Source organism: Osmerus eperlanus, chromosome 6 (assembly GCF_963692335.1).
Source record: "Osmerus eperlanus chromosome 6, fOsmEpe2.1, whole genome shotgun sequence".
NCBI lineage: Eukaryota > Metazoa > Chordata > Actinopteri > Osmeriformes > Osmeridae > Osmerus > Osmerus eperlanus.
In genome coordinates, this window is record NC_085023.1 from 5,880,142 (window position 1) to 5,893,852 (window position 13,711).

The 13,711-nt window shown below is 41.5% G+C and overlaps 1 long non-coding RNA gene across 1 annotated transcript; it reads left to right on the top strand.

Moving 5' to 3' along the window:
* The first annotated feature begins 4,587 nt into the window (after window positions 1-4,587).
* Window positions 4,588-5,247, top strand: LOC134022926 (uncharacterized). The gene is made up of 3 exons (XR_009930712.1): window positions 4,588-4,825; window positions 4,919-5,021; window positions 5,219-5,247. It is a non-coding gene; the product is annotated as an uncharacterized LOC134022926 (long non-coding RNA).
* Window positions 5,248-13,711: the final 8,464 nt, after the last annotated feature.

Sequence of the window (13,711 nt, forward strand, 5' to 3'; positions counted from 1 at the left end):
TTAAAATGTGACGAGAAATGGGCAATGGACGTCTAATTTGTAATTTTGCTCCGACTTCTCGATAACCTAGGTAAATAAACACTCGACAACGACTTACAAAAAACCGTTGCGCCACCTACTCTTCTGGCGGTGAATTGTTTTCAGCACCCACAGCCTATGGAGAACCATAAACGAAGTATATCTGTCCGTATCCGTGCGTATACGTGCGCCCGCCCATCCGTAAACGGAGACGCAGAAGCATATTTCGGCCTTAAAGGTGACATGACATGCTGTTTTTGGATGCTTTTATATATGCCTTAGTGGTCCCCTAATACTGTATCAGAAGTCTCTTTCCCGAAATTCAGCCTTGGTGCAGAATTACAGCCACTACTAGCAGTCCCACAAGGAGCTTTCCTCAGAACGCGCTGTTTTGGTGTCTGTAGCTTTAAATGCTAATGAGGAGCGGAGGGGCGGCACCATGCGCTAATGTTTACAATGGATGTATCGCAATGGCTGTAGCCCCGTTGCTGTAGCCCCGTTGCTGTAAGATGCCTCGAATTTGCCCATTCTCATCTGATAACCCTGGTTTGCAGAGGTACACACTCAGTCATTTCACTGAGGGGAAAGGCGGATATCGCGCGCGCCATAACACCAACAGCAGAACGGTTATCCAAATAACAAAGAAGTGTACAACACTCACGTTACAGCATGTGTATTCACACACATACTTGATGCTATCTACCTTTACATTAGCGACAGTAACTCAGCTGTTAGCTGCAGAGCTAATGTTACAGCCACATTCTAAGGGTAGCAAGCTAGGTAACCATATACAGTGAAGCTACAAAATTATACAGCGTTAGTTAACTTACTTGTCCGAGGTTAGTAGCTGGACGAAGGAGAGTTAGTACTGATCCAGAATTTAATTTCAGCAAGGCCAGTTTTGTATTAGCTCAAGTTGAGGAAACAGTCGTGGCTGAAGTGTTTGGCGCAGACATACAAAACAAATGCGCCTACAACTGAAGTTGTGTAGGCGCATTTCCAGAGAAAATAAAATTAAGACACTGGGTCTTCAGAGGCTGGAACTGTAAAAATATTTTTGTTTTCCTTTGTACATCCAAACTGAGCAAATGTAATGCTTCGTTCGTTTTCAAGCCATAATGTCCCTCGAGGATAAAAACACTTGCACGGTCGTAGCTCAGTTTCTTGTGGGCGGGCCAGATTATCTGGGCGGGCAAAGCAGAGAGAGGGGAGGTAACCTTCCTCCTTGTGACGTAACAAAGAGGAGATTTTCAAACAGAGCAATTGAGCTTTCATTTTCTGAAAGGCAGAGAAGAACACCCAGAGCTTGGTTTACACCGATCGAAAATTCTAGCCACTGGGGGACCAAAAGCAGGCTAGGGGAACTCATATTAATGTTAAATAACCTCCTAAAGTGAAGTTTTCATGTCATGTCATCTTTAAGTCGCTCTGGATAAGAGCGTCTGCTAAATGACTAAATGTAAAGTTTCCTCCAGGATCACAATGAGTCTTATTGAGAGACTTGCTGCTGTTGTTGGTTAGCTGTAACTGATTTAAAATGATTGTAATCTGTGAAATATATTATTTGTTGCTTGCTTTTTCCACAGGTACACTCTTGCACTTTTGAGGTTTATGCTGTTTAATTGTTACTTGTCTAACTACATGATCTTATGGTTATTCCCTTTGGGACTTATTTGGTTTTCACAATGTATGCTTCATGTTTGGATACCCACAATGTTTGGGGCTATCTCGTTGTTATGTTCATTGACCTATGCACTTTTGTAAAGCTCTCTCTTGGAAGTCGCTTTGGATAAAAGCGTCTGCTAAATGCATAAATGTAAATGCATATTTCTCACATATGATTACTTTATTCTGTCATTTTTAATCTTTCATAGACAATCAATGCGTACCCAGCTAACACATGACGTTGCGGCAACGTTGCCAGTAAGTGCTCAGTTGGTAACCCGCGACGTTACCTTCTGGCAACGTTGTGGCAACGTCGTAGCAACGTTATAAAGGGAATGTTGCCAGTTGGTCCCATGGACAACGTTGCCACGACGTCGTACCTTGGTCGGCTGGTTACGTTATTTTTAGACCCGTGGGCAACGTTGCCGCGACGTTGTACCTTGGTCGGCTGGTTACGTTATTTTTTGGTCCCATGGACAACGTTGCCGCAACGTCGTACCTTGGTCGGCTGGTTACCTTATTTTTAGACCCGTGGACAACGTTGCCGCGACGTCGTACCTTGGTCGGCTGGTTACGTTATTTTTTGGTCCCCTGGACAACGTTGCCGCGACGTTGTACCTTGGTCGGCTGGTTACGTTATTTTTAGACCCGTGGGCAACGTTGCCGCGACGTCGTACCTTGGTCGGCTGGTTACGTTATTTTTTGGTCCCATGGACAACGTTGCCGCAACGTCGTACCTTGGTCGGCTGGTTACGTTATTTTTAGGCCCGTGGGCAACGTTGCCGCGACGTTGTACCTTGGTCGGCTGGTTACGTTATTTTTTGGTCCCATGGACAACGTTGCCGCAACGTCGTACCTTGGTCGGCTGGTTACCTTATTTTTAGACCCGTGGACAACGTTGCCGCGACGTCATACCTTGGTCGGCTGGTTACGTTATTTTTTGGTCCCGTGGACAACGTTGCCGTGACGTTGTACCTTGGTCAGCTGGATACATTAATTTTGGTACCATGGGTTAAGTTGCGGTTAAGTCGCTCTTTGGTCGCAGGACAACGGATCTCGAGTGCAATATATGGGTTTATCCAGAGATGGAGAGATCACACTGGACTGCTCTCAGTTCTGACACCTTTGCAATGTATAGTCTACATGAATTTCAATCACACACAATATTAAATGTAGCACCCAGCACGTATAAATGTAGACAATGCATGTAATTCATGTGCAGCTCAGCCCCAGCATGTCATTGGTCATCAATTTTCTCATATGCAGAAACATAGCTTTAATAAATAAAAGACTGAATTTGGAATATAATTTAGTCTTTCATTCTTTACTATAAACATCAGCAGCAATCAATGTGTGATGTGTAACATGATTAAGCAAACATTATTTGTATAGCACACATTATTTGTATAGCACACTAAAGCTGTATGACACACAATGCAAATTTGTGCTCCAATAATTTTTGTGATACAAAATTGTTAAATGTGACCAAAAGGTAAGCGACTCTTAAGAGTTTCATTTCCAAAGACAAGTCATCACAGAATATTACAATTCTTCCTTAGCAAACCTGCCCCTCAGTCTGCCCCTGAGCAACAACTTTGCGCATGCCCATTTCAACGCATCGCTGAAACTGGGGTTTCAGAAGAGATTTTGCAGGGGTTCAACACCGTCTTGTACGCATTGGATTTCAACTGGAAATTAGCTACTTCAAAGGTGAGTTTCTTTACAGAAATAGTTTAAATATATAAACATATTTTCAGAAATTGGATGGGGCATGCTAATACGTATATGTTTGAAATTTAGGCCATTTAGCCTGTTTATGTGCTATCAGATTCACATTGTTTACGTTAGGATTTCGCTAGCTACAGTACAGTAGAGGTTAAACCCTCCAGAAATTTATGTTGAAATACTGAAAATGCATAGGCCTACATGTTATCAAAGTTTAGCGTCTCACAAATCACCCACAAAAGAATCAGTGAAAATAAACGTTCAGAACTGTTAAAAAACCTTGTCCCAAAATAGTTTATTTAGCCCGGAATTTTCAAAGACTGTGGAGCTAGCGTGGCTGATCACGTTTTAATCAGTCGGCCATGGCATGCACAGCAATGGCGTCTATAAAAGTATCATGTCACTAATTTTTCCAATTTGTACATGCCATCTGTTTTTGGATAAGTTTATTCGTTTTAATCTTTAGATGCGTGAGTTCTAAATATTTCCGACGCTTCCACCAGTTATTTTTCCAAAACGGCAGCTAGGTAGCTTTAATTAGCTTCCGTTACCTAGCAACCTAGCATAATACTCGTAGCAATGCTACCACCTGCTAGTGTTACTTGTTAGCTTACTAATTGTAAATTTAGCCTTACTATAGCGTTTGTCATATAGTTTTTGTCTATCGGAAAACAGTCGGTTGGAATGTTCAGAATCACACATGTGCGACGCTACGATGTGGGGCCCTGCTTTCGAACGATCACATAATGTGCAATGCTACTCCTTTAATATCAATATGCTATAACTATGTACATAAACAACATTCCATTTTCATTTCTGTACAGATTATCCTACCACCGTCACACGGCCTAGCACTGTGTCCCTGGAAAATGATGGTAAAGTAATGAATGACCGTTTAAAACAGTGACAATAATTGTATGAGCCATGGCAACCTAAAGGCTATGTTTTGAAGCAAAAGCATGACTTAAAACTTTTGCATCACCAGATTCCATACCCCTAGATGTCAACTCTGGTCTGGTGGAGGTGAACCAATTGGGGGCCCAGGAAAACAGCTGGCAGCCAGGCAAGTGCAAATATAAGACACTCAAAAAAATATATGCTTTGTATACAACCATTCAAGGTAACATTTGTTATGTACATCATTGTTACAGCTAATCTAGAAGAACCACAGTGTATGCCAATCATGCTAACTCTTGTAAACTTGTTTTACTTGTCTTTAATGACAGACACATTACAGGTTATGCTCCGGAAGATGGAGACATTGGAGGAGAACCAGCGAGAGGCTCTCCTATTCAGGCGACTACAGGGCAGACACACTGAAGAGGTGCCAGTGATGGACCTACAGGTGTCCCAAACACAGGCTGAACTCCAAGACCTTGAGGAGCGCCTTAAGGTGCTGGAGTTGCGAAAGAGAGTGGTAAGTGTTTGGAGATGCCATGAACTATGGCTTATACGCAGCGTTCAACGTTCACATTGGTGCTGACAATAAGTTCATGACTTCTAATTCCAGACGCTGTGATGAAGTGGAAGACGGGACTGGGAGAGAAAGCTGTGGAGCTCCTCATAGAGGAGACACTCAAACACACCCCGGCAGCCCATTCAAAACAAGCCAGGTGAATGAATCATGATTGCAGCTTCCATATCCAACCTTTCACATGGCTATGTGACAAAAATCTAGAATCACATCTTTTTTTGATGATGTATATTATTTTAGATGTGATTTTTTATGACTTGTATAGCGCCTTTTTACACATGCAATTATGTTGATAGAACACTAACTTATTTTGTGCTTCATTGTCAGGGCCAACAGACAGGACCTGTAGCGGGGACTGGCAGAAGTTTTTAATTCACTGTTTGGCACTTTGTTTGAAATAAAATGACAATGTTACATGGAAATGCTGCCTTGTTTATGATTAGCTGGAGTTAGGCTACACATCACACAAACATAGTCCTCCTAAAGTTGGCTACCATGTAGCCTATTATACAAGAACAAGTAGCATTTTGGGCAAATGAGGTCTGCATATGAACCGCCCCAATATAAGCAGTAGAATTGAGAAATATAGGTTACTTAGTTAACGTTGCAGTTACGGACTAGCAACGTCACAAAATTACGTTGCTAGGAGGTCGCGGTTACGGACTGGCAACGTCGGAAAATGACGTTGCTAGGAGGTCGCGGTTACAGACTGGCAACGTCGGAAAATGACGTTGCTAGGAGGTCGCGGTTACAGACTGGCAACGTCGGAAAATAACGTTGCCACCACGTCGCGGTTACGGACTGGCAACGTCACAAGATTACGTTGCGGTTACGTTCTGGCGTCCCACAGATGCACGGTCCCGCAACGTCGCCAAAGACGTTGCGGCAACGTATGTTTGGTCATCGAGTGACGTTGCGGCAACGTAACTGTGTTAGCTGGGTACTTGACAGTGCTCGTGCGGAACTGCAACAGTCGCAATGCAGACGCAGCTGTTGTCATCGACATATTTGCAATGACTGCAATATGGGAAGGGAAACTGTAAAAACTTTGGGTATGTATTGGATTGTTATGCATATGGTAGTTACGTATTTCTCAAGTAAAGCCCTTACTTTCATAATGTCTTCCCATTTCCAGATAGATAGAATGGCACACCAATTGATTGTGGGAATGGTGAATCGCAAGGGCGTAGGTTTGCATAGGGTCGATAGGGACTAGTCACGACCAAGTTTGGGAAAGACACAATTGTCCCCACCAATATTTTGTTAATATTCGACAAAAATATTTTGCACAATATATTTGCAAAACTCATTTGTATTATTATCTATACTATGTTCGTCGCCCAGAAAAGTGAAAAATACATTTCCAAGTTAACCAATGCGCCTCGAGCCTGCAAGACAAGATGTCATTTAATTGGCTGAAACTTCGTGAATCGTGACTTGCAGAAAGAGGGCAGTAGTCTGACACGGTAAGCTATTAAAGATCCTGTAAAGTGGAATTAAAAACGAGTTTCAAGTTCACCACACCACAGAATATGTGTGTTATTAACTACCCATCCAAATTCGAATAAAAAAAACACAGACAAGTATGTTAAATTAGGCTTTGAAATCGTAAGAAAATCAGCAGTTTTCTCTGTTCGAGACTGGGGGGACGTACGTCGCCTGAAGGAGCTGAAGCTCTGCCCCCTTGCTGGAAGGCGCCGCCTCTCAAGTAAGCTACCTACGACCCAGATAATGGACGCTACGTCAAGCCGAACAAAACAGTATAGAATTAGAATGTATTTGTTCAGTACAGAAACATACAGATGCATATAAATGAAATATTCCCCTGACCTGTAACACAGGAGCAAACATTTACAGCAGAGACAGCAGACAGTGAGCTCTCCAACTTCTACTTCTGGCACATTAGCTACCATTTCACCAAAATACCATCATTCTACACCGAGTAGCCTAATATCAAGTTAGCGGTTTGCACTAATTATAGCAGAGATACCTCTGGAAAAGTTATCTAGTATAATTATAACAAGCACACAGAACTGAGTGATGAACTGCTGGCGGCGGTGGATGGTCCAGGTGCGACCGGAGGATGAACGGCCGGGGGGGCGATGCTCGGTACGGCTCCGCGCTGCAAGAGAAGCCGTGTGTTGGTGAACCCCCAGCTAACAAATTGGCTATTCTCAACAGTTTTGATTAGAATTATTTATCAAGACAGGTATCTTAACTATAGCATACTTTATATCCAAAACTATGTAGCGGGTCATATTTTGAAGCTTGGTTAACTAGTTGCCCAAATGTATCTAGTGCCCCCATGGAGTGGACAGAGAGGCATGATGTGATACTCGCAAGAGAAATTCTAGTTTCGGAGCCTTTCCGATTCAAGAAGGGGAGTGTGGACAAGGGGAAGACTTGGTCTACTATAGCAGACGCCCTGAATAGTTCCCTGGACCTTCAATTTAAAGTTTCACAAAGGTCTGTGAGAGAGAGGTTTGCCCTGATCCAGGACAAATATAAGAAGAAAAATAGTAAAGATGAGAGGAGGTAATGTCTGAAGCACTAGATATGTAGCATCTGTCAGCTGTGCTTTTGATGAAAGCAATGTTATTACACTTTATGTATACTGTAAATTCTACTTGTGAACACTTTGGCTGGTGTCTTACAAATCTTGTTGACATTTGATATCATGTTGGTTACTTTTAGAAACATGTCAGGCAACTTGTGTTTTCTTTTTTTCTCTTGCAGTGAAACTGGACTGGAGCATATTCAGTGTCTGGCCATCCTGCTCTAATTGAAAAGCTCACAAAATAAAATAAATAAATAATAATAAAATAAATAATAATATAAACAAATCATTTTGAGATGACCGATGTTTAATAATAAAACAAAATATTATACATGCATGTCGGGACATTGCTCCTTATTAAGGTGAGATCTTATAGTCTTGCTACTATAACATGTCTTGATTAACAATTAACCCTTGTGTTATCTTCGGGTCGTTCTGACCCATCAGTCATTGTGACCCACCGTCGTATTGCGACAACTTTACCGCATACAAAAACAAAGTGAAGCATTTTCTTTTAACCGTTGGGCTGTCTCAGACCCCCCACATTGCGAAGGTTAAAAGAAAATTATTTTTATTTGTTTTTGTATTGGGTAAAATTGGGTAAACACAACGATGGTTCGTTATGAACCTTTGGGTCATGTGACCCGAAGGCAGCACGAGGGTTAAATACAATTTTCTACTACAATCTTATCATTATATATATTCACACTAATACCATAAAAATGGTATCAACGGTATCAAATCAACGGTGTATAGAATTTAGTAATTTATTTCAATGGATTTGTGGGTTAAGGCTTTAGCCTTAGTTAACATATGCACTCGACAGAGAGTAAATAACTAATAATAAAATAGTCCAGAATGTGTGGAGGATCCAATTTAAAAAATGTGGATGTCTGATTACCATACAGGCAAGTGAGTGCATTTCTTAATAAAGCAGTTTTAAAGCCATTTTAAAAAAATTCTTAAAGTCCATGAACTTAACCCTTGTGCTGCCTTCGGGTCACATGACCCAAAGGTTCATAATGAACCATCATTGTGTTTACCCAATTTTACCCAATACAAAAACAAATAAAAATAATTATCTTTTAACCTTTGCAATGTGGGGGGTCTGAGACAGCCCAACGGTTAAAAGAAAATGCTTCACTTTGTTTTTGTATGCGGTAAAGTTGTCGCAATACGATGGTGGGTCACAATGACTGATGGGTCAGAATGACCCGAAGATAACACAAGGGTTAAAATAATTGGCGATGTCTCCAAACATCCACTCTACAGACACTCTCACTTCACTCATGCATTTGTTGAATGCCATCATCTGGGGAGTGAGATTGACATTTCTGAATGGGGCTTGGAGGTGGACACGCAGTGGATATGCAGGATCTCCATATAGGCACATTGGATGGCCGGCTGGGGACACTGCATGCTGTTCCATCACAGGTAGTAAACCAGAGTCTGCTAAAAGCCCTGAATCATGTTTCCTTCCCTCTGCAAAACAAAATAGGTATTATTTATTACATCAAACTCAGCATTAGGAGTAGGCCTAAATGTGTTTTTTTTTCTGTAACACTTTGTCACATAAGTCAGGGAACTTACCTACTGGACCATGTAGGTGGGCAATTAAGCCATTTGGGATGGCAACTGCCTGGAACTTCAAGCTATGCACTCTTTTGTGGCCATTGTACATCACCCGCTGGTTCATTCCTGGTCTGGCGATAGGTCGTACTGTGCCGTCTATGAAGCCAAAGCAGTTGTCCAGTGGTGCGCCCATTTGTTGTATGCAGTCAGCATATGTTTGCAAAGCAACTGGGTTTAAAATTGTGTTGTTCCACTCGGTAATTCTGCGATGGTGAACATCGTAAATGAAATCTAGCACGCAATTTGTTGCCATGCACAAGACTGGTACTGGTCGCTGCCCAAATCGCTGCATCATGTCGCTATAACGGCATGGGTATGTGAGCCTCTTTAGTAGCATGCAGAGCGCCTCTGTGCCAGCCACCACACTTCTCTGCTCGCAGACGAACTCGTCGGGTATGCCAAGAGCCTCCACTAGCAGTGGTATGTCAGTTTTTCTCACCCGAAACTCAGCAAGGCATTCATCGTCCTCCATATCATCCAAATTAAAAGGTGTATACTGTTTATACGGCAAATCTAAATTGCTGGACCTGTTCATGTCATACAGTAATGTAAACTCCTCCTCTGTTATTAAATTATCATCTAAAGAATATAACAAGTGTTCCCGGGCCATTTTAAGAGACATTGTAGCCTAAATAATGTGCAGACCAACGTTGGGTGCGCATTAAGTAGCCGTTGAGAGTTACAATGTTGCTTAGTGATAATCGAATACCACTACTACGGCAACCCCATGGAATGTTTAGCGGACACCGTAGCCGTCCCTCTAACGTCACTGCTTAAAGTCCCTAGTGGCGCAGAGGCGGCTGTTGGAGTTTATCCGAAGCTTTCCATGAGCGTGGCTCTTCACAAAATCTATCCACCTATTTTTCCTTTCATTATCAACAGGGAACTTAAATGGCGTTGCAGCGCAGCTGGAGTTCTTGCATCCAGGGAAGATGCAGTTGCGGGTGGTGGGAGACATCCTGAAGCTAGCTAGCTAGCTGATGTAAGCTACAATAACAGTACAGCAGGAGGAGCCATTCAGTGATCTGACGTAGATGGGGCGAAATGACGTAGATAGGGCATTTTTTGATTTTTGATCTGAAAACGGAAGAGAAACTGTTCTTCGGTCTAACTCCACATTTCAGTGCGACAAAGTTTTAGCGCTTTGCACATGCTTCAAGGAACTCATTTCACACGTATATAATGTACTTAGAAGCAAAACATGGAATTTACTTTACAGGATCTTTAAATACGCCAGGAAATAATTAAGCCTCATATTAGTATTTCGTTTGGTCTCAGCATTGATATTTTTTAACATTTTGTGCTTTGTAGAAAGGAAAATCAAAATGCCACCCAAAAAACTTCTTATATATATATAAGAATATAAGAAGTTTTTTCCCCACCCAGAACGTAAGTAGCTAGAAGGTCGTTGTTAACTGCTAGCCTTACATCGCCAACCATTCTACAATGGAAACATGTTTTGAAAGTTGTTAGTGTAGTAGAGCATGTAACTTTTGCTTGTATTAAATCTTTCCTTAGCGTCTGCAATCTTTCGACCAGTGTGTTACTAGCAGCTGGTCTTGTTGAAGCCAGAAGGATAAAGCTGCTGACCTACCCATATAATGGGACCGTGCTAGTTTAGCCTAGTACCAGCAGGCTAGCAACTCAAAAGTGATATTAACTGGTAATAAGTAGGCCTATATGATCCCTTGGATAGTAATATGGCTATCCCAGTAATCTCGACCAATGTCAGCAGTCAAATAAGCATGGTTAGTGTCTGTATTAAATTGATGAATTACTGTGCAGGAAAAACAGCACCCTGAAGCTAAAGATGTAGAGCAGGTTGGTGATGAATCAACATCAGGGGTTCAGGTGAGAAGATGAATGTTTAGACAATGTTATCCATGAATGTTATCATTCACACATATACTTTTAGGTAGTAAAAAGGTGCTATAAATTGGGATGCCCAAATGTATGCATCATATAATTCATTAATACATTATTTCATTGCTCAGAAGTCCAGTACAGATAATGTAGGCCTAGTACAGCTCCATAAAACCTGAACCAATTACCTACATAAAAAAAATACAAAATAATTCTGAACAAACAAATGAATTGCATGTACTTCTCATTAGGCCATTTTGTTAATTAAGGCATTATTTTAAAATGCGTTCAGGAAACTCAGAAATCCAGTATAGTGCAGGCTGAGGGAGCAGCAGCTGGACCATCAGGGCTTCAGGTAGTTTTTGTTTTTATATGGCGGGGGGGGGGAGGCAGGCAGGCAGTGTCCCTACTAAAGCTGAGACCAAACCTACGCCCTTGATGCGCACCACCACTGGATGTTGACGGTGAGTGTGAGGATAATTTCTTTATCAAGTAATGCACATTGGATTCAAAGAAAGTACAATAGTTTAATGCTTGCCAGCAAGGAGACAAAGTCTGATCGCAATACAAAGTTTGTCTGGTTTACAAGTCTTCAGGTAAGACCATTTATTGGTGAGAAGCATCCTCCCCTGCATATCAGCTGTCAATATGATCGATCCCAGAGACAGAGTGCGCGTGCACGTGGAAACTTACAGAGTTCTCCGACCCTAGGCTTGACCATATGATTCACTCAACACAGATAAGGTTTATTGCACCTCTAGTATGATAATGGTCAACCTAGGTCAGTTTGTTTACGTAAGCCTAGTGTCATCTATAGGTCATGTGGGGAGAGGGTTCTCTGCTGGCAAGGAATGCTAGCACCAGTATTTTCAGAATATAATGTTCCATTCTAAATTTTTCCGACAACTAGTAAATACAGTGTGTACAGTGTGAAACTTGATTTTTCAAGCTCTGTATGAGCGGCTATGTAGGCCCTGTCTTCTTTACAGTTAACCTACCTTTAAAATTATAAAGTATAAATCGTTCAATGCATATAGTCTCTCAGAGTTGCACATTTTCAGTTATAACAGATACAGTGAGTTTGGCGTAAAGCATATTATTTATTATTATGTACAATAGGTCTGGTACCCACAAGAAAAGAGATGCCTTTTCTTGGATCCCCTGGGGGAATCTCAAGATAACAATAAGAGGTGCCTGGAGACAACCAGGTAAATACATTCAAATGGAGTTTTATTGTACAAAAGTACTAACACCATAGTGTCAGACAGAAAGAAGTCGTACGAGATGTTCAATCAAGGATTGTGCAACAGTTTTCACAAGCAATATTTTTATACTTAAGGGCATTCATGCAGAAGAAAGGTTGCAATGTTTCTCGATGGGCATGCCCTCCCTCATGCACGTCAGCAAGACAGAACATTGTGTGGTGTCCTTGCCTTAAAGGTGAATGTACTGTACTATACACAGGGCTCGACAATACCGATGGCCCGGGGCCAGTTAAAAGTAACGTCGGGACAGTTAAACTAGCAAGTCACTGGCCCGATCGGGCCACTGCAAATTATTGATTGAAAAAAAAAATAGCATTGTAAAAGTTAACATCCTTCATATGTTTTGCTATCTGCTAAATGCATAAATAACTTTGCAGCTCGTGGGGCAAACAGTTGGCAAATCAAGAGTTGAGTAGTGAGTGACTACTGGTTGTCAAATTGTAATTCTCTAATGTCGATACATTTTTTAACAACTGGCGCGAGACTGGCGCGAGACAATAAAGTGAAGATGGCAGCAAAGTAGAGCTACGAGCTCAAACGGAGGCAACTTTTTTAATGGAACGAAGATGCACTGTGTCGTCTGTCGTATGTTCCCGTCTAAAGCAGACAAAAGTGGATATTTTTACAGAGGCACCAACAATTTTCGAAAACAATACCTGACCAGCCATGCTAGCAGACAGCACCTGGTTTGCGTGACAGCTAAGCGGGTGGTTGACAATCCATCTTCGAGGCCGTTGACCATGCTGGTCAGTTGTCAGGAATTTAAATGTAGATTCCCATTGTGTTTTTGCACGACTTATAACAACGGCATATCACGTAATTAAGACGGACTAGCCGTTCGTCTCGTTCCCCCAGGCTATTGAACTGCAGCAGAAGAATGGTGTTGACTTGGGTACCTAGTATCATACTGATGAAATGCTATGGAAGCTTTTATATATTAGCATTGAGGGACCAGTTTCAGCCAGCCAGAGTTGTGCAGAGATAGCTGTCAGCAGGGAAGAGAGCACGTCATGTTTGAGGTTAAAAGTCAATTGTTTTGTTGACTATTACCTTTTAAATTTTTTATCACTAGAAATGTGATTTCATTTGAGTTCTTTTTATATCCAGGATGTGTTTAATAAATGGTTAAACATGTTAACAGAATAACACAACTTATAAGTCTTTGGTTTTGTTGTAACAATGATAAATTACAACTTTTGGAGGGGGGGCCAGTAAAAACTGTCTTGGGGCCAGTAAGTTTCAAACCCACTGGCCCGATGGGGCCAGTGCCAAAAAATGTTAATGTTGAGCCCTGATACATTACTTAAACAATGTTGTCAACCTCAAAGTCATTAATCTTTTTTTTCTTAAAGATAACTAATTTCATGCATGAATGTTTGTGTATGTATGAATGTTTGAGTATGTACTGTAATGGACCTTTATTTTTGTGGTTTAGGATTTTCCAGTGTAATCTCATTCTGGTTGTGTAAAAATATGGATCTTGTCATCTTGTTAGACTATGTATTTATGTGA